Source organism: Ischnura elegans, chromosome 1, assembly GCF_921293095.1.
Source record: "Ischnura elegans chromosome 1, ioIscEleg1.1, whole genome shotgun sequence".
In the NCBI taxonomy this organism is placed as follows: domain Eukaryota; kingdom Metazoa; phylum Arthropoda; class Insecta; order Odonata; family Coenagrionidae; genus Ischnura; species Ischnura elegans.
Genome location: NC_060246.1, coordinates 108,810,184 through 108,836,932, shown reverse-complemented (window position 1 = coordinate 108,836,932; position 26,749 = coordinate 108,810,184). Strand labels below are relative to the sequence as shown.

At 40.5% G+C, this 26,749-nt stretch overlaps 1 non-coding gene and 1 pseudogene across 1 annotated transcript; one reads left to right on the top strand and one right to left on the bottom strand.

Annotated features, from left to right (window-relative positions):
* The first annotated feature begins 789 nt into the window (after positions 1-789).
* On the top strand, positions 790-909 carry LOC124173782. Its single transcript, XR_006868752.1, has one exon. It is a non-coding gene; the product is annotated as a U5 spliceosomal RNA (small nuclear RNA).
* A 3,225-nt stretch (positions 910-4,134) lies between these two features.
* Positions 4,135-4,270, bottom strand: LOC124173727 (annotated as a pseudogene).
* Positions 4,271-26,749: the final 22,479 nt, after the last annotated feature.

Sequence of the window (26,749 nt, the reverse complement as noted above, 5' to 3'; positions counted from 1 at the left end):
CATTACGCCACCGCTGGAACAATACTGACGAACAGCTGTTCTATGGTTATCATCAGCATACATTGCATACGTACCAATTCAATTAGAGTAACACTTCTAAGTTGCACATCTCAACACATTTCGTCCGATGTCATCTGACAGGGTCCTCATATTAAGAAATAGGTGCTGGGTTTTCCAGGTGGAACGAACCTACACACCCATGAGAAACACGACAGGCACTGCAATTCGTTTCTCCTTGGTTTTTAGCCCGACCTTTTTCATACATTCGCCGTGCGCTGAATTTCTCCGATCAAGGCCAAGGTTTAGTTGCTCATGTGCGTGTGTGACATTTTCTTCAAAGAACTGGAAATTCCTTTCCAAACTTCATATCACGACAACTGACGACGATCACTACCTCAGCTTACCACTTCAAATTAACAGCCTGTTCCATATTAGCCTCGAAACACTCGGTCGGGTGTTCTCTTCATTGATCCGCACGCTCCACGTTCAAATTTAAGTCCGCCGCGCGAATTTTCCAGCACCCAGCTGCAGCAAGATTCGTATCCAGACGCTAGATGGCACAAAAAATTTCTCTTCAACCCAAGCGACATCCAAGTCTAACATTTACCTAAAAACCAACTAAACATTAAAATAATTGTATCACTTCATGCTGAAGATATTTTTACAACCACACGATGCAGCGTTTGAACAATATCCCATACACATGAATAATAATTCGGATGAAGCGTAGCGCTCACTATGTAGTGGCGCGCAAGTACATTTCACGACCCTATTTCGGCGTGTTATTGATAAGCCTTGTTTCCCTTCAAGCGAATAAATCTTTCGCCTTTTACTAAAGATTTCCGTGGAGGGGAACATTCATGGCTCTGTAACGAATTTTTGACTGTGCCCAGCAGATACTCTGCTGGGCCAAATATATCAATCCAGAAGTGTGCGAGTTCAGGGATTAGTGATGAGCGGAACTGTGATTCTTGAATCACTTCGTTACCTGTGACTGCTACTCATCAGTAACGGTGATTCTTAACTGTGATTGTGATCACCGAGGAGAATCACTCTTAAAATTAAGCGGTGATTTGTTGCGTTGCTATTCCTGCTACTTTGTCCAATTCCAATGGATGAGCTCTCCGAAAAAAGAACGAATAAACTTATAGAAAATTAGGAAAAATATTTTTTTTAGGGATTAGTTCTGATTCTGAGTTTATATTGCGTTAATTAAGTAAATTTGATATGGTAAAGTAATTGATGAGGGGCAATCATTAAAATCCCGTCGGAATTTTTTAAACATATTTTGTACTCATACCATCATGATTCAAACCGATAGCTTTATATTTCGTAAGGAATGTCTTATTCATCATAAAAGATGAATAAGACATCCTTTGTTATACTGTTGGTAGCAGTGGTAGCAGCCGAAGCTATCCTCAACCTATTCACAGTCGCAGTGATTTCGAGTATTCAGTGATTTAGTCACCGGCAGTGATCGGCTACTTCTCTTCAATCACAGGTAGCGATATATCGCTAATCACTTGGTAGCAGCCTGTGCTATCTTCACGAATCTAGTGATTCAATCACAGTGATTTCGAGTATTAATTCACCGACAGTGATTGCTACTTTTCAGTAACGGTGATTCAATCACAGTTAGCGATATATCGCTCATCACTACCAGGAATAGAAGGCTTGCAAAATTTTTACAAACTGCATCGATTAAGTTGAAATTTTGACAATGGGTGGGGAATAGACTTAAGAGTCAAAATCTATATCATGCTAACCACCCGTTTCACGCTCGGGCTTGATAATGGGCTTGGATTTGTTTGTCATACGCAAAACGTTTCAGATTAAATATCAAAATAAGGGAAGACTGCATTTTCGCGGACAATTTTAAGCATCATTTATTAATTGTTTAAAAAACTCATAACCGTAAAAAATGTCGTTAACATGAAATTTGAGCGATAAAAACAAGGCCCGTCCCTACTTTTTTCTATGAAGAAATGAGTGTAAACAGCAACCACCCCAACTAAATTTGATCGTTTTCATTTAAATGTTCTCTTTATTCAGGTACTCTCAATGAATAATAAAAGTTTCATCGATTTACAATCCTTAATTTGAAAAAAAAAATTTGGAGCTAGGAGTCAAAAATATTTTCTACAATTTCGTAATAAATGATATTATTTTCAAAATATCTCCAAAAATGCTGGAGATACGAAAAATGTTAGGGCTAACATATTGTAGCTTCTATAATTTCTAGATTTTGCTTTGTTTTTCTGTGCAATAAATAATTGGTGAGATAAGGCCGTTCGAAGTCTCTATTTACCACGGAGCACGACTTTAGTTAAGACCTTTACAATCACCCCTTTTCAAAACTAAGGAAATAAAAGGAATTTATATAGCCTCTCAATAAAATCTACTAAATAGTTTTTAAGTGGACTCTCTATCATCAAAAAGGATGGGGATATGCTTAAAGAATCAAACCAATTTTGTTCGAAAAACTCGAAAAGCACAATTCAGAGCATCATAATCTACATTACCGGTATATACTTTGTGTGCTACACGTTCGGCACTGACTTATGCACTCAGATTCACTCCAAAATAAACACACACACCCATAAGATGCGTATACAGGGTGTCCCATTTATCTTGACCACCCGAAATAACTTTTTGTCCAGATGCAAATTCAAAAATGTGTCAATCAAATGTTCATTAGCCGTCAGGGGGACATTAATCAGCATTATTGCATTCCTTGTAGCTTTTAGTAGATTTACAAAGATAAGAACAGCCTGTACGCCTTTTTTAAATGGCACCCTATATTTTTTATTGGGCAATTCATTTCCTCTCCTATAACTCCTCCTGTTGCTGCAAGTTACAAGGAAGGCAATCATGCCGATTAATGTCCCCCTGACGGCTAATGAGCATTTGCTTGACACATTTTGGAATTTGCATTTGGACAAAGAGTTATTTCGGGTGGTCAAGATAAATGGGACACCATGTATACACATTTTTATGTCTTTGCTCGCACGCGCGTGACGTGTGTGCATGCAGGTAGCGGGAAGAGTGGAAGCCATGCAGTATTCGATAGATTGAATTTCATGTAATCTATTGATAAATATACATTTATTTGTAAACCATCGCACCCCATTAAAATGAACAAACCGCCTGCACCTGATGTACTTCTCATAACGAATTTTTTACAATCACAAAAAAGGCTGCGCCGTTTCATGTGGCCGAAGAAAAGAGGAATTATATTGCTAATCGATTTGATCTGGATGCTCTGGTGAGGACTGTCCAGTATCGAAGACAAGGATCACGACGACGATGATTATGTTAATGTGGATGATCAAAAATGTTATTTCTATCTGTGTTTGGATAAATTTTATTTTCGCCTATGTATGTAAATATTTAGTGTAATTTTGATTAAATAAACGTTTGGTTTAATTTTACTTATCTCATATTTATAGCTAATAAAGTAGTTTAAATGTTGTATGGGGTGGTCTTTACGGGTTGAAAAGTTGCAAAAAGGAAACTAGTATTAAGCAACAAAATTCTTAAACCACTGTGACGAATAATTTACTTTTTAGGGGTAAATAATTTTTCGCATTAACTCACTCCTTTTTAAGGTTTGAAATATTCTGAAATTATGTTCCAAAGCATTAAAAGATCGCTATTCAATTAGACAAACAAAATCTTACCCATTTGAAGTTTTAAAACGTTCTTTTCTAACGTTGGCATTATGGGGGTAGTTTTCACCCCTAAAAAATAATAAGCGCCAATCGGCTACAACTAGATTATGACATAGAGGGTAAGATTAGCCTAATCCCAAATTTTTATGCAAATCGATTCAGTTCGAAAAATTGCAAGGTTTTCCACTTATTTGAACTTCATTTCCTGGACTAGTATGGAGAAGTCTCAACATTGGAAATCATTTACTACGCCGGTCGGTCAACGGTCAAGTCCCACACAACATCTTCACGCGAATGGAGGGAACAAACTCAACTCCACGCTACCAAACCCATTATTATTGTGAAACGGGAATCTTCGTCTACCGAGGAAAAGCTGAGGGACAGCATAGACCCTCGCGGACTTGTGTCGTTGAATAACATGCCGCTACCATTTGGGTAGAAGTGAACCATGAGAACGATTATGGAGGGACAGCGCGAACGCAGTCCCTACTACCAAAAATTACGCGCCCGAGTTACCCACATTTGGGGCAATCGCAGGGGTCAGCCTGCCCGGAGTGCAATGGGCAAGCCTCGTCCTGGGGGAACCGCCTTTTATTTTCAATTTTGAGAAGTATATACAATTTAATGTACAAATGTGTTCGCCATTGGCGAATGATCCCCTTTCAAAATAGAAAGGGATAATTCCCTAAATGTCTTTCTGAGTCATTACTGTCACTGTCACTGTGGTACAAATGATTTTATACAACATAAATTTCATATCTGGCACTGAAACATAACATAAACACAAAAAATAAAAATCACTGTTAGCACTTAAGTTCGCATAAATTACTCTGGCAACTTCATGTGCTTCCTGTATATGTCCGCTGAACATGTAATGGCCGTGGAGCACATTTTCTTCCTCAGCGACCGGATTTTTCGAGGGGTGATGCCAAGGCCAGTTAGGATAGGGTCATTCTTGCTGTCCCAGGAGCCTAAGGCGCCGACAATCAATGCTCCTAGCCTGACCTCGGTTTTGTATCCCCCCTCCGCACGGAGTTGGGAAGCGAGGTCGCGGTACTTTTCCAGTTTAGCCACACGCGCTGCACGGAAGGCTTGTCGTCTGTTCTCGAAGGGAACGGTGACGTCCACAATGAACACCCTGCCCGTTGGGCCTCCTCGAGCCACGATGTCCGGTCTCAGCCTCCTGTCGGCACCCGGCACCGTTTTGTCAATGGTCACCTCCCACGTTCGCGGCAGGTGCTCGACTAGGAGGTCCTGGATTCTATTGTGTCGGGCTATCCGCAGCTGCCGATGGGCCAGGCACTGGTTCAACACGTGGACGAGGGTCTCATCCGCCATTCCACAGATTCTGCATCGTCTGTCTTCCGGTGTGGCACTACCCCGTAGCGCCCCTCGGAGAGGGAGTACATTTAGTCTTCCCCTATGTACAAAACACCAGTCCTTTAACCTCGTGTGCTCGCCTGACCTGATGAAGTGGTTGCTCTCGTCGCTGGTAGAGGAGAGCTCGAAAACCCTGCCCTGGTCTGGTTTGGCAATTAGACGGCGCCTGTAGGCCTCGTATACTGCACCTCGGAGGAGACCTGTGATGCGGTGACGAGCCGACGGCGGGATAATGATGAGTTCCAGGTCCGAGCGCGGGTTCCTCACTCGGAGTGAGATTTCTTTTTTGGCTTCACTCCATTCCCACTCCGGTAGGCATAGCGGCGCGAGCCCCCTGGTCGCCTTCCTGGCCCTCGACCAAGTCGACGCGCACTCTTTGGAGCTTGTACCAAGTTCCCCCTCCATTGAGCCATTTAGGTACTGGCAGAGCACTTTCTTGCTTGGCGGTTGACCGTTGCGGCCAAGTCTTAGGTGGACTGTGTCGTGTAGGCCGTACCATGCAGCCTTCCTCACCTCCGATTCTTTGCACGTTAACATTCGGAAGGCCTGAATTATGGCCTGGATGTTGGCCTCATCTGTCAGTGGCACGTATCCCCCGCCGCCGGCTTTGGTTGGTATGTTCACAATTTCCCGGCTTGCCCTGGCTGGTAGGCAGAGCCACGACTTGATAGCATGCTGGATGACCTTATCAGCGGTGGCAAGATCTTTTATTGCAACTGCTGAGACTCGTAGCGGGAACGTTATTCTGGGGGTGATGAATGTATGAACGGCGTCGATTTTTTGCCAGGGGAGGAGGTCACTCTGTGCGATGAGGGTAGTATCCCTGGTCATGCCCTGCAGGGTTTCCGTTGGGGACGTACCTGCCTTGTACCCTACAGGACAACCAAGATACCTGTAAGCTTCCCCTTCACGGAGAGCATGCATCGTTGCTCCCTGAATGTCAAACGTCGACTCCGGCAGCCTCTGCCTGTTTTTGCCGAAATCAACGTGAAGGCTTGCACACTTTCTGGGCTTAAACTTGAGCCCACACCAATCTGCTGCTTTGCTTGCTGCGAATAGTAGGGATCTCAGCATCCCCGCATTTCTCCCTATTATTACTAGATCGTCTGCGTACGCGAGGACGCAGAGGGATGTGGGGCCACATTTATAGGCCGCCGTGACCCGTTTCTGGAGGATAGCCCTAAGCAAGGGCTCGATGGCGAGGTTAAATAGGAGAGGGGAGAGAGGGTCACCTTGCCGGACGCCACATCTAAGGGGTATCTCATCCGTAACCTCGGTGGAGAGCTGTACCGTTGTGTTTGCCCCTTCATATAGAGAGGCAATCACTTGGACCATGTCGTCCGGCATTTCGAGGGCCCGCAGCGTCTGCCAGATGTGGTCGTGAGGAACTGACCCGAATGCGTCAGCCAGATCCAGCCAGGCTATCGCGATTTCCTTGTAGTTGCGACGGGCGTCCTCCATTGCGGCCTGCAGGAGGAAGTTGTGTTCAAAACATCCTTCAGTGGAGGGTATGAAGCCTTTCTGGATGGGAAATGATAGCCGACGACTCCTCAGGGCCCAGTGGGAGATCCTGTCCGCCAGAATCCCCGTAAATAGCTTGGCCATGGTGGGCATTAGTGCGATGGGTCTCCAGTTTGATATGTCGTGTTCGTCACCACCTTTAAGAGTCAGGACAGTTTTTGATGTTTTCCACTGTTGTGGCACTGCTTTGCTCGTCATGCACCAGTTAAATATGCTTGCGAGTACCGAGCCGTCTGGATCGATTTGGCGCCACGCTCGGTAAGGTACCAGGTCAGGGCCAGGGGCGGTGTTTTTTGCCTTCTGTAGGCGCTTTGTCACTTCAGATGGTGATATCTTCCGAGTGAGTTTTGCCACTTCGTGGTCCTGCCTTATAAAGTTCCACGAAGGGATTACCGATGGAGCGGGGGTATTGGAGGGCGGACGCCCTGGCTTGCGAAAGAAGTTCACCACCTCATCCGATGGGACGTCACACGTGGGCAAAGCTGGTTCCATGACCTTTTTTGCGGCCGCTCCTTTGTTTACTTTATATAGGTGTTGCAGCCTACCGGGCTCCAATGGCGGTCTAGGGGTGCGGGAAGCTGGTCCGCGGGTTATGCTTCTCGGGTTGAGCGCCGCCCCTTCCTCCGTGATTTCGGCGACTATGTCTTCGAATTCCCTGATATCTCCATCCCGCAGTATGCCCAATCTGATCTGCCAGATCATTTGATTCTCAGTGGGAAGCTCCTGGCGGGTTTTCGTTTTCGGGGGCCTATCTTCTCTTTCCAATGTTGCTGGTAAGGTAGAAGTGGCGCCTCCGGCGTCACGTGGCCTGCTTTGAGCTCGCCTCTGTCTGACGGGTGGGGGTACGGAGGGTGTCTCAGCACTTACATTTGCAGGTGTGGCCCCACTGGAAGGCCCCATCCCAGGTGGGACCACATCGGATGGGGCTGGCCGGGGTGCTGCAGCAGAAACCGGGGAGGCACTTGGGTGTAGGGGTTCCACATTGGGGGAGCTGGTACATAGCTCGCGTCCGTCGGCAGCGGAAATAGGTGGGAGCCAATTGATGCGGCTGGATGTGTTATCATTGGGTTTCGAGGCCCTTGCTGCACATGCTGGGGAGGTGGATGCACATGTGGGGGCGGGCACTGCACATTCACAGGGGATTGAGGGCGCACTCGGGATTGGTTTGGGTGAGACGGGGAGGGGGGACGGTGGCGAACTGGGTTGGGTCGGTGGAAGGCAGAGGGGGTGGGGAGGTGATTAATCGGTTGAGGATGGTCTTCGGAGGGGTAGGTTCGGCGTCCCAGTGGAGAGGGCGAACGATGGTTGGCGCCGAGTCGACAGCTTCCCGGAGGGAAACGGCGACGTTCCGATTGCCACTGGTGACCATTAGGCACTGGGGGGTGGGTAAGATTCAGAGGTAGGCGTTGATCTTGCAGCACTTGGGGAATTGGGTGGCGGTGCACAGGGTAGTGGGTCACAGGGGAAGGGGCTCGGTGACACTTGGGGGAGGGGCCACGGTGGTCCACAGGGGAGCGGCGGTGACGATACACGGGGGAGGGGGCACGGTGGTACACAGGGGAGCGGGGACGGTGATACACGGGGGAGGGAGCACGGTAGCACACGGGGGCCCCTACGCCAGGTAAGTATGTTCGATTTTCAAATTTTGAAGAACCGGGTTCAACACCCCCTACGTTTACATATCGGTGACTTCATTTCAATTTCTCGTATATGGCACGAAGACCTCTTTTCTGGAATTAAAAGGCCAGTGCTGGATTTTTAATAAGAAACGACGATGAACCTCAATATAGAATATGTAAATCATTCCTTTCTAAGGACCTTAGACCACAGTATTTAACGCCCTTCGGTCGCATTACGAAGGGAAAAAGAACCTCTAGCGCGCTTCACGCATTGAGCCGACTCTTCTCAATTTCCGCGCAAGAGAACCACGCAAGAACAAGAGAATCATGGAGTAATTTTGGAGAGGACACGGTGAGTGGTGGAGGAAAATTTTGCACTGAGGGTGAACTACAGGTTCCCAAGTCTCATTCCATCTAATATTCATTCAAAGGACTCACATTCGAAGATCCTTTTGCGTATTACCCCGCGAGTCGATCCTCGTTTCTTTCGTATTCCTATCGATTGGCCGTGTTTGAACCGAACCTATATCCCCGCCACTTCCGCAGTTTCCTGATCGTAAACACACATGGCTTTCACGATCATCGCTTTAGGTAGGTCTTACCTTTTACTAAAATGAATTCTTGAAAATGAGATTTCTTAGACATTCAACTTAAAAAGGGCTGGAGATATTACGGACTTTTTTCACGAGAGGAATAAAGGTGAAAATCGGTGAATGCTTACACTTAAGAGCATCCTCATCACCAATCCTTGCGTTACCGCACTTGCCAAAATATAGGCAACTTCCACTTTAAAAGGTTCAATGTGACCGGATTCGCTCGGAGAAATTATATAGATCATATTATACCACCAGCAAATTACCGCAAGCGTTTCCAAGTGAAAAGGTTTTCTTAAACTTTGATTTGGTCGTATTTTTAAGGCCATCGCGTGTGACATTTTTAGTTCACGTATTTCAAACGATGTCTCAGTGATATAGGTCGAGCGATACCCTCTCATGCCTGATGTGAAGATTGTTTTGTGTCTCATTATTCACCGGAACAATAGAGAATTAGAACGATTTCTAAATGCATCGCACGATGATAGCACGTCAGTATAATAATAATTGTTTATTCTTACGGGTGTTAACCCAATGTACAGAAAAGTGTTACATTAAACAGCATGTAGACATAGCGTTACATAATTAAGTACATATAAAAGCATATAAACATTAATAAGCACAATTTAACACATTTATATAGTAAAGGGTAGCGAAAGATAGCATGTAATCAATATAAAAAGTTATAAAATGACAAATATGTAAGAAGCATACAAACATCAATAAGCAAGTATGTATGTATAAGTACAAACTCTCGCATCGTATGCGTGCAATAATTGTGCATGAGGTAAATTTAAAGTTTATTTTGCTAGTAGCATCGCAGGCTCCATCCGAGTCTCCGCTTCATTGTGCCTTTTAATCCCTTCTTGGAATTGTACTTGCGGTACTCTGTCGTCTTGTTGAAATGCTTCTTTGAAATCAATCATCAATGCCTCTTGTCAACATGCATTCATCACTTGACGATGACCTGAGAAGACCGATCGGTTCCCAATCAGCGGCGGAAAACAACGCAAAGAAATATACTCAGTGAGTTCAACTTGTTAGACATCACCAGCGGTCACAATAATGGCAGTTTTTCATCACTACAGAGTTTTTACTGCGATTGTGAATTTGAGTTGCTTGGATGTTGCATATGTATCCCATTAATGATGAAGCACCATTTAATTAAAGATCAAAACTTTGACATTTCGGTCCAACTTGAGGTGATAACTGCCAGATTTATCAATTCCAATGTTACACGTACAGGACCCCGTTACCAGTTTTTATATCCTCATCAGACATTCCTTACCAAGAATTTTTGTTTATTGTATCCAATACAAAAAGACATCACACAACTACCAATACATACTTTTGAATACATATTCTTCATCCTGCCCACATGGTTTGGAAATTTTTTAGTAATCCCACCAAAAAGTTGCCAAAACCTATGACATTCAGAGATTTAATCCCAAAACACAAACCGTAACAGAAAATACATTATTTCTACAGTTACAGCATTTCCAACTGCCATTTCTGAGGCTCAGCTTGCCACACAATGGATTTCGCCCAAGTTTTCATCAGCCTCCACACTGGGAGCACAACTTTTCCTCACAGCTAGCTGCAGCTCCCGTCTGATTTGAAATCTCTCTCCTTGAGTACGTCCATCACATGGCAAAAATTCCCATGCCATAGAAACTGCTCTTCTTCAGTTGGTTGGAAGTGAGAGATGAAACTTCCATCATCTAGATGCAATTACTCTGTCAGGGAGAGCTACCACATGCATCACGCTGTCACAGAATGTAAAATTAGTGTCACTCCTAGCTAGTCCTCTGCACTCGTTAACGATTCATGGTCTCTCTCGACTCACCAGTGCTTGTGATGGTCAGTGCGTTTTAGTAACCGCACATAGAATAAGATTTGGGTGTGAACAGAATTCGTTCATATCAAATAAATGCCTAATTTTATTAGGCTTACCAACATTATCGTTGCCAAATTCCCCCCAATAGGAATTAAAGGAGTAGCTGACATGCAGAGCTTGCTAATGTTCCACAGGTGTCATTCCCAAGATAAGAAACATTTGAGCAGCACAAGCACAGTCTTAGAATCCTTGATGCTCCAAATATCATCCAAGTCCAAGTGTACTTCTCATTGATGATTCACGGAATTTATTTCATTTTAGCCTTACACAGAAAAAAATGTCGGTTCGTTTACATTGATATGTCTACTTACCTTGTTTTTCAACACACAATTGGCTACAAAGTGTCTTCACATTATGGACACTACACATTTCAATGTGAATAAAAGCCAGTAAGCTCATTTCTGTAAAGCTTGCCTGTTACAGGTGCGAAATACACATAGCATATTACAGACCTGGATAAGAGTCCAAGCTGTGGATCACTGACCATTTCAGTATTTTCAAGAATGAATTATTTCTAATAAGGTCTCAAAGTATTGGCTGCACTAATATTGTCCAAGGGCTGGGAGTGTGCATCTTTGATGCTGACTTCCATAATTTTCTTGATGTCAGAATTGGATTCGAGAAAAAAAGGAGACCAAAGAAACACCAAAGTACCCACCCCCGCACTCAAAAAAATCAAGCTGCTCTGAAATGAAATGAACCTGTGATCCTTATTCTTTTAATGTGAAGCAAACACCATTGTCAACGTGTGCCAAAATATAATATCCTAATTTGCTAACGGTCAGTCACTTGATACCTGAGGCTCAATGCAAGGAAATCCTGCAAACACATTTAACTGCAATACATGCAATGCAAAACAGCCTCACTTGGAGGTAACAGATGATTGCAACCCGATAACATGTTCCTCATTGCTCATTTCTTCATTAGTGCTGTTTATATTTTGAAACCCTGTTCCAGATTAACGAAATATTCTATTTTAATTCCAATGGTACCAACATAATATAAAATGATTGAGGCTCCATAACGCATAAAACAAAATCAACCTAATGAGAACTTGATTACAAATTTTGTCTGTTTTAAGCGTCTGTAGGGGGCACGTGCCCCTGTGCCTCCCCCTCTCTTAAATCCCCCTATGATACTGCCCAAAATCATTGACGGGACAATAAAGTGAAGGAATATAAGAGGATGACCACCACTTGCCTACATCCATCAGATCATGAGAAATATAAACACAGTATTATATTGTTAGCTGAGGAGGATGGCAGAGAGCAAGGGTGAATGGTGAGTAGCTAAACCAGTCCCATGGCTGCCAAATTAACCCTTTTACTGCCATCGGCCCTGGCTAGTTGAGTGAAAACTGACAGGGGCCGATTTATCGGCCCATTGATTTCACTCTTGTCATGATTGCGGCCTTTTCAACGGCTGTAATTTAAGTAAACCCCCATAATCTATCTATGCTTACAATATATAAATATATCTTGAGTATTGGGAAAAAATTTAGATGCATTAATTAAAATTAAGTAATAGAAAATTTTAAAAATCTGAAATGTTGCAAATTCCGGAAAATAGCCTTGGCAGTCTTCGCACATCCCGAAATGGGCTTGCAGGAAAAGAGTTAAGATAGAGAATGTTACAGTTGAGTGGCAGATATGTTATTTTAAGGTTTATATCAATAACAGCACTATATTCTGATGGAATGATGGTCAGGGGTGGCAGAGAAGATTGATTTATTCCACCATAGGAAAAGTTTCTCTTAATGTTTAACGAGGATTTTGGTAAACATTTGCTGTGCTGCAAAATTGGATCATCCTTGAGTAATTGTGTAATTCCTAAAATAATTCTTTGCACAGTAATAGGGTGGTTTCCTATGATATTTTTATTGCTCAGAGCGAAAAATTATTACTCCTGGAGTACGCATTTCACGCTTCTAGATTTTTGAATGACGATATCTATTTTTTGCGATCAAATGAAAAGTGAAAAATTTCAAGCGCACGAAAACACGACGGGTAAGTATGAATGCCGGGAAATCTCTGTGTGACGTCATTCTGGTTCCCGCTGCCCCAATTGAGGTGACCTTGGGGCGAGGCTCTGAGCGCTGATATGATGCAGGATACTAGCAGGTGGCAGAGTATCATGCTAGTTGGTAGCGCTTGGCTTAAATAAGGATTATTAATACCTTATCAAACAAAGAAAACTTTCCGTCCTTAGCCAGTATTAATAGGTGATTATTAAAACATGTTTCCCTGAGCTCTGTGCCTCATGAATGCATTTGTAACCTCAGACGATGTAAAACTCCTATCTACTCGTATAGAAACTAGGTCCCTGTGAAGTCACGTGGAGTGCCATCGCATGGGCGCCAATCTGGCCTTTTTCATATGAGGATAAAATTGACCATTACCATTCGTCTAAACCGGTATTTCTAAAACCAAATAATTTGTATGTTATGAATACACCAATGGTGGGTAACGAATCACAATCAATGCCTTTCCTTTTCTTTAATGAAGGATCTATTACAAATTTTTGGAGTGATAAATCTCTGTTTGCAGTATAATTTGACAATGAATAGGAAGGAATTCGTACTTTTCCAGAGAAAGTCTACAGAGGCATATTCCTACTATTTTCGAAAGAAGGGAAAAAATATATTATCTATGGCGATTATATTTGATGACTCTAAGTTATTCATGTTGCGACTTTTTATGTGTTATGTTGTGACCACTTAGCTTAATTGCACATAAATACACCTCTAAGCATTAAATCTTCCTTTGTTTTCCATATTTAATATTTCAATATGTTACAGAATTCCATGGGTGTAACATATTCCACTATATTTTTACATTCAACCAAATGCACTAATTTAGCAATGAAACTGGTCATTTCTCACCATTACATGCATGCTATTATTGACATTTAATTGCATAATTAGAATGGGTAGATACCAGACACAGGCCGACACGAGGAGATAAAAAGCAATATCTTACCGAGGAGTCTAAAAAAGAGATTCACATATGACGTTTGTAGTAAAAATATTTATAAAGAACAGTTAGCTGCGTACGAATGTCTAAATTGCTCATAAGAGCAGCAATTAAAAACTTTTCTCGAGCTGAATGCACAAATAATATCAGACGCTGAGTAGATAAATATTAATTCTGGCTTATTCTACGAGTGGAGAGCAGTTATTGTCCTGCACACGAATAACCAAGGAAAGTCCCAGGACAGAATTTGCTTGAAAATATTAGGACCAGCTGCACAGACCATAACACACCACACTTAGCTTTCATTTACTCTAAACGCATGATAAACAGTATTTTCTACCTGAATACCATGACTGTTCGCTATGAACAGAGATTTTGAACAGTTCTTTTTATTGAACAGGTTGAAAGTGAATGAATGGCTCATCAAAATGAACAGTTTAAATCACCTCTACTTAGAAAGGATAAATGGCAACGGTTGCATCTACTCTGTGAGACAAATTTCCATTTATTTGGCAGGTTTTTTTGGATGGGCAAAGGCAACTGACTCAGGGACCCATGGAAACATCATCGATTGTATGCAGGAGATAAGAAGAATATTGTCCTGAAACAGGCCCACTGTATGATAGGGTGGTTTCCTATTATTTTTTCATTGCCTAAATCGAGAGATTATTACTCATGGAGTACGAATTTCACACTTTTAGATTTTTAAACGATGATATCTATTTTTCATGATAAAATGAAAAGTGAAAAATTTCAAGTGCGCGAAAACACTACGGCTAAGTATGAATGCTGGGAAAACGCCGCGTGACGTCATTCTGGTTCCCGCTGCTGCAAAGTGAGGTGAAGCAAATTGCTTTGATCTTCCTCTTGGAATGGGATTGCCTCTTAGTAAATATGATGGGCTAATCCGTTCGATGCAACAGGAAGGGAACCTTACAACTAGAGCTGTGAAAGCAAGGTTACTTGTAGAAGAGGAGATGGTTCAGAGAGTAAATGATCAGAAAGAGAGAGAGGAAGGTCCAACAGCATTGACATCGACGAAAGGCCAGAAATCAGCCTGATAACAGAGGCGAGAAGAAAAACCACCACGGAGGAAACGGTAAGATGCGAAGAAATGGCGTGAACGGAAATGAGATGATAAACGCAAGTGATTCCAAGTGCTTTGAATGCGGAAAATGGGGACACGTTGCCAGAAACTGTGACAATCCTATAGGTGCTATGCCTGTGGCAACCGTTGTCATGTAGCGAGAGAGTGCAATCAAAAGAGGATTGAAATCAACAGGAACCGAGGGGAAAATGAAAACAAGAGTGAAGTGGCCACAAACCGATTCAGAGCATGTATTCTAAGGACTAGAGAATATCCCAGAGGAATCTCCACTTAATTGGGACAGCATGCCGGTTTGTTGGGCCATAAGTCAGCCATATAGACTACATACTTGTGACAAAATTAAACATTTTTGTTTTCAGAATACTATATTTTTTATTTTCCCCCTTTGATTTACTCTTATTTTTCACAAATGTTCCTATTCTTGCCTTATTTTGAAAGCTCTTGTTGTTATACTATCCGCAAGAGGATAGGACTTTTCTTTAAAAAGACATTCATTTAGAGTGGCCTGACGCTCTGAAAAATATTTTTAGCAAAATTGTTATTATTCTTAAAAATGATAATAAATTAACTAAACTCGCTGATTTATTAATCAAATTAATAGTTTAATAAACTTATGTTGAATTATAAACATTCTTTAGTCTTCTTACTATCATTTCAACGTTTGTTTATGCCCATATACAAGATAGTTTGCCTAATTGGGTAAAGTGCACAAGTCCCGATACGTCCCAATTAACCGGAATCTACTGTATATCTTATGTGTAGGGAAAAAATCTAGATGCATTAATTAAAATTAAATAACTGAAAATTTTTATTATATTCTCTGCAAAATAATAGGGTGGTTTCCTATTATTTTTTATTGCTTAATTTGAAAGATTATTACTCCTGGAGTATGTATTTCACGCTTTTAGATTTTTAAATGACGATATCTATTTTTTGCGATTAAATGAAAAGTGAAAATTTTTAAGCACGCGAAAACACGATGAGAAAAGTATGAATGCTGGGAAATCTCCATGTAACGTCATTCTGGTTCCCGCTGCCGCAAGTGAGGTGACCTTGGGGCGAGGCTTTGAGCGCTGATACGATGCAGGATGCTAGCAGGTAGTCGAGTACCCTGCTAGCTGTTAGCGTTTGCTTAAATAAGGATTATTAATACCTTATCAAACGAAGAAAACTTTCCAACCTTAGCCAGTTTTAATAGGTGATTACTAAGACATGTTTCCCTGAGCTCTGTGCCTCATGCATGCATTGGTAACCACTGGATTTCCCACTTGATTGCATGAGCTGTCGTCACTTTCCGGCTGGCCAATGGAATTACGTTTTGAAGTGGGTGTGTTTTTGGAACGGTTTCGGTCATTTCTTTTGTAAATTCGCCAGAAAATATGTGAAATAAGTGCGTTTAAGAGGCCTTCATGACAATTATACGACAGTTTACGATTTTTAGTTAATATTTGACGGGATATTAAAATTTTGTCCAGAGACCTATTATATCTCATGAAAACCTAGCATATGCTCCAAGATAAAAGAAAATGGAAGTGCATTAAAAATATCCTTACCGCTTAATGGGATATTATGCAAAAGGCTTGAAACTTGTACATACCGCAAGCAACTACTCACAGTATATCTCCATTGAAATTATAAGTTTTTCCTTGACATTGCCAGCATCTATGAAAGTATAAAAATGAACAGAAATCAATCAATAATGTAAACCCTTAATACCGAAGTTGAAAATTTTTCTAATATTAATTCCCAAAGAAAATCCTTGAACCAATAATTCTGAAATTGAGAAGCATTAATAAAACTTTGAACTGCCCAATCTTAATTCCTGTAAAGTAGGTACTCCAAGAGGGATACAAAAGCATGTGGTGGGTCTCTGCTAGGCAGAGTTTCCATTCTGCTGACAAAGTCACACAACCCACTACTAGACTCGGAGATGAGCATTTGTGCTCCAGCTACTGCCAGCTGAGCAGATTCCTATTGTATGGCCACTAGATGAGAGTATTACATTCAGTGGGGATTGTAGATCGCTTGTGCACCATCAATGAATGCAAAAATAAAGAAATGGATTAACTCTAAATCTGAGCTTGGGGACCAATTGGTAACCTACAAAAACAAAAAATAATAAAAATGAAAGTATTGAAAACCTCTAACCGATATTAAAGACTGGGCACTATGGTGCTACCATGGAATTATATGGATCATTTGGCCATTAAAAGTCAGACGATCAGTGAAGAATCAATTCCGGTCACCTATTTGGGGGACCACTTACATTTCAAAGTACATCTACACTTCAGACTTTGGGAAGGGATTTCAGTTCACTTTTATGATTACCTTCGTATTTGATATAATTTCAGCATTACCTACTCTGGTTACTCTTTTTAGTGTAGCATGACCATTGCACTTGGATTTACTTCTTTAATTTGCTGTAACCCCCAGAGTTGGATGCTGCAAGACGCCATGTGTGTGTCAACATGTCCCAATCACTTATTTTTCAGGATTTGGAAAAGTTGGAATGTTCTCCTAGTTTCAAAATGACCTAAATAAAGTCAGCCCAGCCAGTACATTACAAGTCATTAAGATAAGGTGAAAGGAAAAAATAAGGAAGGTGCATATAAGCAAGCAGGTTGGCCTTTTCTTATGGGTTTCCTACAGCCAGCCTAACAACCATCCAACGTAATGAGAAAATGTAGGCTTAACTGTCAGCACTTCCGTAAATGTTCTTATTGTTCCATCGTTTTAGAGTATTCATCTAGGCATTTATGCATAAGAATAATAATTTCATTCTTGGGTGTTCTATATTATGAGGAGAAATAACACCATACATTCATAACTTGAAAATCATTCACAAGTTTTTCTATATACTTAGACTTTAAATTGGTATCTACTCCTTATATCCCTAACTGGCACAGTGGTGTAGTGGTTAGCATGCATCGCTGCTGACAGGTGGGTCACACATTCGATTTTCAACAGATATTTTTCTCTCTGCCACGAGGAATAAGTACCTATGTGTATAATGCTTTGCATCGTCACCAACGAGTCGCTTGAAGTTTCTATTTAGAGGAAAATCTGTAATCAGTTGCTCAGCTGTTATAAAGACTCGCTGGATTTCACAGGTAGGCTGTAAATTAATGTCGGGCAGAGCTCTTAGCACGGTTCGAAAGAGGGAACCTTGCTGAAGGCCACACACACGATCGAAAAACTCAGGAGTGGATATTAGTTACGTACGGAGGCGGAGAAAGGACTCCCGTCACAACCGATAGCACGTCAAATGACGTGCTCCGCGCTGAATGTGTTAATCTTGACCAATCACTGATTTTGGCCAGCATAAATGTACTGCAAAATTGTCAACCTATATGTAACCACTAAAAGTAATGCAATTCTAGGTGAAAAATATTTCCATTAACCCTTAACCGGTGACGTGCGGTGTGAGAGACCGCTGCGTTTCTAAAAATATAGATATTTTCAAAAATTAATCTTTCAAAATAACTATAATTCTCGTTAGCTTCATATTTTTGTAAAACAAGGACATCCCACTCTTAAAATTTAACATTACTATTATTAATTTCTGTAAATTTGCAATTGAATTCCATTAGCGGTCTGTGACAACGCACGTCACTAACTTAGAAAAATCAATAAAGGTAATGCTGGTGGAAATGATTCAAAAAAGTTGCTTAAGCAATTCGAGCCCCAAGTGTGTTTGGTCCGCCTCGTTAGTCCTTAGCGTCCTAAGCGAAGGGGCCATGTGCTTCACTCTGCATTTATATTTTTATTTTTTTTTCTGGACAGTAATCAACGAAGATAAGATTCCATCTAAACAGTCAGCGTATACCAGGGCCCCTTTGAGATATTTTCTCGTCTCTTGAGGGAGCTTCTAAACCACGAGCTTCAGTCCACCAGAGTCATTCATGCTATGTGGTGTGCTTTCAGGCAGTGTGTTGAAATTCTCATCAGGTGTACTTCCTGTGTGTGGCATTTTTTTTATAATTGGGGATCCTACCAAATGGGAATAGTATTGAAAGGCAAAAAAGAGACTCGGAAGTCTGTTTGTGTGTTAGGTTATAATAAATTCATTGGTGGGGTGAATTTCAAGGACCTGTTATTGCATTCGTACCTAATGGAAAGAAAAAGCCATTACAAGTGGTGTATGAAGTTATTTAGGAGACTATTGAATGCGGCAGTCCTAAATTGATATGTTGTTCATAGGAAAAACACGTATAAAAATTTGACTTATCATTTCGCGTGTCATTGGTCGAGGTAATATTTTTGAAATATCCAACGTCATACAAACTGTTTGGACATGGCCGTCATTCAATACACAATTTAGAATCAAGACTCGTAGAAATACATTACCTAAAGACAATTCCTGCAGCTGGGAAGAAATCAAAGTCTCAAAAGAGGTGTGCAGTTTGTGCCTAATATGGGAAATGAAGAGACTGCATGTACTGGTGTGAAAAATGTGCCGTGGGATTATGTTTGGATTGCTTCAAATCATGTCACACAAAGCAGATTTTCTAAGGTAAATCATTTGAATATTCACTTATTATTAATATAATAGTAGGCGAAGCGGGTAATCCTATCGAAAGTATCCAATCTGTTATGAAATTTTCAACCCCAAATAACTAAATTACATCATGTAATTGTATTTTTTAAATGCATGAAATGTTAGAGATTTCGTAGCTTATTCGAAACCAAATAAAAATCTTTCAAAATTGAAAATTTATTCATTAGTTCATAAAAGGAGATATATAAAACAATAAATATTTTTTCAAATCTCTCGAAAAATTATTATATAGTAGCGCATTATATTACGCAAGTTTACAAAAATTTTCAACGATACTGATCGTATATTATGAAAGATGTAAATTATTGAATGATAGTATGCCAAAAAGGTGAAGTCATTTAAATCTCATTTGGCTGCTGAGATGGGATTTAATTAAATGCCCGCCGCGCTTGAGGGGTTAAAGGAGTTGGAACTGTCAACGTCAATTTGACGGAAGCATGTGGAGGCTGGACATTTGGATTGACCAGAGTGCTTTATGTACCCGAAGTAGAGTGCAACCTGATCTCTGTGAAGCGCCTAACTGATAATGGAATTAGAGTTACATTTGATAAGAACTGCGCTATCGGCTCCGATGATGGCGAACCTCTGTTTACTGCTCATGAGTCAGGTGGACTGTATTTGCTAGACTGCTAAGAGGAATTGAGAGGGGCAGTGGCGGTAAGTGAAAGCGAGACCACATCAGAAGATCCTGATGACGGTGTGGAAGCTATTGCATTGAGGATTGCAAAAAAGTGGCACTTGAAAAAGAAAAAGGTGGTAATTGGACGTAATGTGGTATTTGAGGAAAACCAGTTTCCATTTAAAGAAAATGTAAGGGACCAGAAGAGAGAGGAAGCGAAGGGTCGAATCAGAGTAGATGGTCTGTATGATGAGGACTTTTGAGTGGGAAGAAGGTTTAGAAGAGAATGAGTCTGAGGAAGTGAATCTGGTGGGAGTAGAAAGGGAACATGGTGAGCTAATAGAATGGGAGAATGATGAAATAGAACAAGTAGACGTACAGCAACCTGAAGTGACTCTCTGGCATAGTAGCAGAATCCCAAAACCAGTGCATTGTCCCTGTTGCAAAATGACAATATTCAGCAACATCCTGCCATGCTTCGAGCCCAGCAGCATGGAGCCTAGCAGCGTGGAAGAGGTGTTGAGTGGAGGGGAAGCTGGACACTGGCGAGCTGCTATGATGGAGGAACTGGTAAATCTCAAGAGGAAGGGTACCTATGAAATTGTGAAGAAACCCGCAGGTAAGAATGTTCTAGGTTGTAAATGGGTTTTGAAGGTTAAGCAAAAGCCAGACGGTACTGTTGAATGATATAAAGCTCGGTAAGTAGCTCAAGGTTTCTCACAAATACCTGGTATAGATTTCAAAGAGACTTATTCCCCTGTGATTAAACATAAAAGCATTAGGTTGTTAATGGCTTTAGCAGTGGAAAACGGATGGGTTCAAGAGCATGTGGATGTTCTCTCAGCATATCTGAACAGTCCATTGCATGAGGAAATATACATGAAACAACCTAAATACTTTGAGGAGGGAGGTCAAAATTATGTCTGTAAACTAAATAACAGTATCTATGGTCTTAACCCTCCAGCGGGCGCGCTGTGGCACAAAGTGCAACATTGTGCCGTTTCGGTCTCACGTTATTAATAGTAGTTGGTCAGTTAACAAACGCACCAATTATTCCTTCTTTGTATCACTATGAAGATTTCTGTTATTGATTCAAGCGCCTAGCTTCTCGAATTTCGAAATAAAACGAATGAGTAGATGAACTGGTCGTCTTAGTTGCACTCTGTGCAACGCGCGCCTGGTGATGTAATACTATCCCGTAGTGGCAATTATTGATCAACATTGTTTATTTCTGTACGATGTAGCGTGAGGTGAGTTGGTGGGAACACAAGAGTTTTCACCATTCCTTCTCTGAATCAGGTTGAGCTAACAGCTAAGTGTATGGTGTGTACAAGCAGCTGCTTGTGGAGAGAAATTGACCTGTGGCATTTTCTCCAACGTGAGCCCTATAATGTGAATACATTTTAGGAATGATTTCCATAGGATATTTTGCTGTCCTTTTATGGGATTTCGATGTAGAAAAATTCAAAAGCTAATTATCACACTGCTTAGGGCACGAAGATTCATTACCGAAGAAGACTATCTGAGTGTACTACAAGAGCTGTCGGACGAGGAACAGGAAGTCGGCGTTGAGGAAAGCGATGACACAGATGAGGAGGAAAATATTTCCCCTCGTGATAACGGCAGAGACTCTGATGAAGCTCCGTCTGATGGTGACGTGAAAGAACCTACAACTGCTGAAGATTGTGATATTGATGGTGAGAATAATCATTTTTTTGGAAAAGTTGATAAATCTTGCTAGTGAAAAAAAACTTCTTTTTGCGGTGCTACAAAGATCAAGCGCAAAAACATTATGAAAACCCTACCAAGGACAAAACTCTGTGCAAGAAATACTCCTGATAAGGCTGCGGCTTTTCGAGAATGTATAGATATAGACATGATTGATGAAATTGTGATGCAAATAAACGAGTACATTCAAAATAAAATTGCTCTTGTCCACTATTCAAGGGAAAGGGATTGTAAGGAAACGACAAGAACAGAATTTATGGCTGTGCTGAAAATACTTTTTCTAATTGGCATGAAAAAAGGTTTTCATGCTAATTCTTTAGACTTGCGTATTGAAGATAGATCAGGAATGCAAATTCTAAGGGCAGCTATGAGTTACAAGCGATTTTTGTTTATTGTACGATCAGTAAGATTTGACGACAGAGCAAGTAGGGATTTCCGAAAACAAACAGATAAATTAGCTGCAATCCGAACAATAATAAACTCGTTCATAGGAATTTGTCAAAAAATATATAAAATGAGTGAATTTGTGACAATTGACGAAATGCTGCAAACATACAGATGCCGTTGAAGTTTCATTCAATATATACCGAGCAAACCCGCGAAATATGGGATAAAGTTTTATTCTATGTGTGATGCCAAAACATTCTTCACCAGTAATCTCGAAGTGTATTGCGGGAAGCAGATGAACGGTCCATATTTAGTGTCAAACTCACCAGTAGACGTATACTAGTTATCCGCTTGCCAAGCATCTCCTCAGAAAAAACATTACAACCATTGGCACGCTGAAAAAAAATAAAAGAGATTTTCTGCCTGAATTTTTGCCAAACAAGACGCGCGCTGTAGGGTCATCTCTCTACGGGTTTCAGAAAGACATTACCCTACTGTCATATGTTACAAAGAAGAACAAGGCGGTGTTGTTGCTTTCAACAATGCATGATGAGGGGATCACAGATGAAGGTTCAAATAAACCATGTCTTATAATAGATTACGATGCAACGAAAACAGGTGTCGACACGGTTGACAACGGTTGTATGTATTCTGTGCCCAGATTTACGAAAAGGTGGCCATTAGTTTTATTTTATAGATTTTTGGGCATCGCAGGAATCAATGCTCACATATTATAAAGGGCAAACAATCCTACAAATGAACATTGCAGGAGGACATTCCTGAAAACTTTATCATACATATTGATGAACGCACACTTGAAAAACAGGTCAAACATATTATCTCTACCAGCTGGCATTAAAATATTCTTGCCAAGTTATCGAAGTGAAGACTTGCAAGTTGAAGAGGTGAGCGAGACAGCAAGTAAGAAACGCGGAAAGTGCGTATTGTGTGGCCGTGCAAAGAACATATCAACGAAAATCAAATGTGGGAGGTGCAATAAATTTTCTATTCGAAAGCACTGTTAAACAGTTACTACCTGAAAAAAGTGTGCATAAATGACGTTAAAAACCTTAAGACATAAAAACTGAGTTTTTGGCATTGCATAAAAAAAATGTGATAAAAAGTTTTAATTATAAAAGTGCTTAAAAATCTGTACTGTACGTCTAAACTATGTAAAGTTCTATTAAAAAACAAGGTAATGAATATGCGCTTCTTAATTCGATTTTTTGTAATTAATATCAGCGAAAAACCAAGTGTTGCACTGAGTGCCACGCGCGCCCGCTAGTGTCAGAGAATATGGCGCGCCTGCTGGAGGGTTAAACAAAGTGGGAGAGAGTGGTATGAACATATTGATAAGATACTTTGTGACCTAAAACTTAAAGAGACTTACAAGTGATCCATGTGTGCATTGTGATGAGGAGAAGAAACTCATAATAGGAGTATATGTAGATGATTTGGCATTGTGAGGAAAGAAATGTAAAGTTGAGTGGGCCAAACAACAATTATGTAGTGTATTGGAAGTCAGAGCATTGGGTAATATGTACCAGATGTTATCCATGCATGTTGTGAAACCTAATGATGGAGAAATTATTATTGATAAACACCATATGGTGTAAATATTATGTAAAATATTATAATATTATTTATAGCAAATTCTGTGTGAATATGGTATGTCAGATTGCAAAGGTCGTGTGTCACCCCTGGAAGTAAATGGGAGGGGAGAGTCAGAAGAAGATAGTAATGAGTGTGACCAATATCTGTATCACAAGGCAGTTGGTAATTTGTTGTACCTATCTGGATCTAGCAGACCTGATTTGTGTTATGCTGTGTGTAAAATCAGTCAAAAGTGTAATGACCCAACAAAGAAGGACTGCAACGATGTTAAACATATATTGAGATACCTTAAGCATACCAGTAACTTAAAGTTGAACTATGAACAGAAAAATGCACCCAATGAGATTTATTCCCAGCTAGCACATTATAAGTCATTGAGATAAGGTGGAAGGAATAAATAAGGAAGTCGCTTCTCAAGTAAGCTTGTTATGGGTTTCTTACGGCCAGGGCGACAAACATCCAGAGTAATGGCAAAATGGATGCCAAACTTTAGGCACTTCCGTAGATGCTGTTATTATCCCATCGTTACAGAGTGTTAATTAAGGCCTTTATGCATTAAAACAATGTTTTTATTATTGGCGCATCTATATTATGAGGAGAAATAACATCATACCGCCATAATTTGAAAATCATTCACATTTATGAACTGATTGCTTAACGAAGGTCGTAAGAAAAACACAATTTCACAAGAATACCAACGTAGAATAATATAGAAATGCCGGAAGGAACATCTAATATACGTATTGTAGGCATCGGGTTATCAAACCATAATTTAAAATTCACAAATGTTAAAATGTATGGACCTTGAATAAATTCATTTTTTCATGCACATGCCAAACAAGTTTTTTTACATAATTGGATATTTAATTAGTAACTACGCCTCCTGTTTTCAACAACTGCCGTGGTGCAGTGGTTAGCGTGTAATACTTCAGCTCCGAGGGTCGCACGTTCGGATCCACCCAGATGTTATTTTTTTTTCTTTCCGCCGCATGGATAGAGTACTTGTGCTATGCTTTATATCTTCAATAGCCGGTTGCTTGCAGTTATTAATTTTTTTCTATTTACGGGAAAATCTGTTATCAGTTGTTCAGCCCTTATAAAAACTCGCTAAATTTCCCCAATAGCCTTTAAATTCATGTCAAGATGAGCCTCGTAGCATGTGTAGTACGCTGTTCAGCCGCCTTTGGCGCTCCAACAGAAGTGACTTACATTGCCTGAGGATATTTGACGGCATTCCTTACCTAAACGCCCCTAACGACTTACCCTTGCCTTATATAAATCCCTTAGCTTACGATAAGCTGCTTATCAATTTTTTCCGTAAGAAAACCATAAGAAACGGTTAACTCACTTACTTTGTGCTATCTGGGTGTGTGGGTCAACTTGTCCCAATTTCTTATTTTTCAGAATTTGGAAAAGTTGGAATGTTCTCCTAGTTTCAAAATGTCCTAAATAAAGTCATCCCAGCCAGTACATTACAAGTCATTAAGATAAGGTGAAAGGAAAAAATAAGGAAGGTGCATATAAGCAAGCAGGTTGGCCTTTTCTTATGGGTTTCCTACAGCCAGCCTAACAACCATCCAACGTAATGAGAAAATGTAGGCTTAACTGTAAGCACTTCCGTAAATGTTCTTATTGTTCCATCGTTTTAGAGTATTCGTCTAGGCATTTATGCATAAGAATAATAATTTCATTCTTGGATGTTCTATATTATGAGGAGAAATAACACCATACATTCATAACTTGAAAATCATTCACAAGTTTTTCTATATACTTAGATTTTAAATTGGTATCTACTCTTTTATCCCTAACTGGCACAGTGGTGTAGTGGTTAGCATGCATCGGTGCTGACAGGTGGGTCACACATTCGATTTTCAACAGAAATTTTTCTCTCTGCCACGAGGAATAAGTACCTATGTGTATAATGCTTTGCATCTTCACCAACGAGTCGCTTGAAGTTTCTATTTAGAGGAAAATCTGTAATCAGTTGCTCAGCTGTTATAAAGACTCGCTGGATTTCACAGGTAGACTGTAAATTAATGTCGGGCAGAGCTCTTAGCACAGTTCGAAAGAGGGAACCTTGCTGAAGGCCACACACACGATGGAAAAACTCAGGAGTGGATATTAGTTACGTACGGAGGCGGAGAAAGGACTCCCGTCACGACCGATAGCACGTCAAATGACGTGCTCCGCGCTGAATGTGTTAATCTTGACCAATCACTGATTTTGGCCAGCATAAATGTACTGCAAAATTGTCAACCTATATGTAACCACTAAAAGTAATGCAATTCTAGGAGAAAAATATTTCCATTAACCCTTAACCGGTGGCGTGCGGTGTGAGAGACTGCTGCGTTTCTAAAAATATAGATATTTTCAAAAATTAATCTTTCAAAATATCTATAATTCTCGTTAGCTTCATATTTTTGTAAAACAAGGACATCCCACTCTTAAAATTCAACATTCCTGTTATTAATTTCGGTAAATTTGCAATTGAATTCCATTCGCGGTCTGTGACAATGCACGTCACTAACTTAGAAAAATCAATAAAGGTAATGCTGGTGGAAATGATTCAAAAAAGTTGCTGAAGCAATTAGTAATGATTTATCACGCATAATAATAATAATTAATATTTTGTTAGGAAGCATCTTTAGTTGTACAAAGTGGATATTTAAGCTCTTTAATTATCTAAAATTCATTGCGTTCGAATAAATGACCATTCAAGTAGTTTCTGACGGCGAACGCAAAACAAATGAAATCCAGTTTTTATTGGAAATCAATCATTTTGTTCTTTAAATGCCAACATTTTTATAGATGTTATCAATAATTAGAATAAAAGAGGTTAATTTCTCGCACCTATAGCAGGCAGTACACACATAATGTACTTTGTAAATTGGTAGCAATTGTTCTCCTAAATTTCGCACGCCGATGGCTGGAGCACAACATTTATTTACAGGCATCCTTCGGCAGTTGGTCTGAATTTTTTATCTTTCAGCATTTGAGGATAGAACATCTTATCATCGATTTTAATCGCAAGAAGAAATAAAAAAAGCTTAGGAAACACTATATATATATAAATAATGTAAAG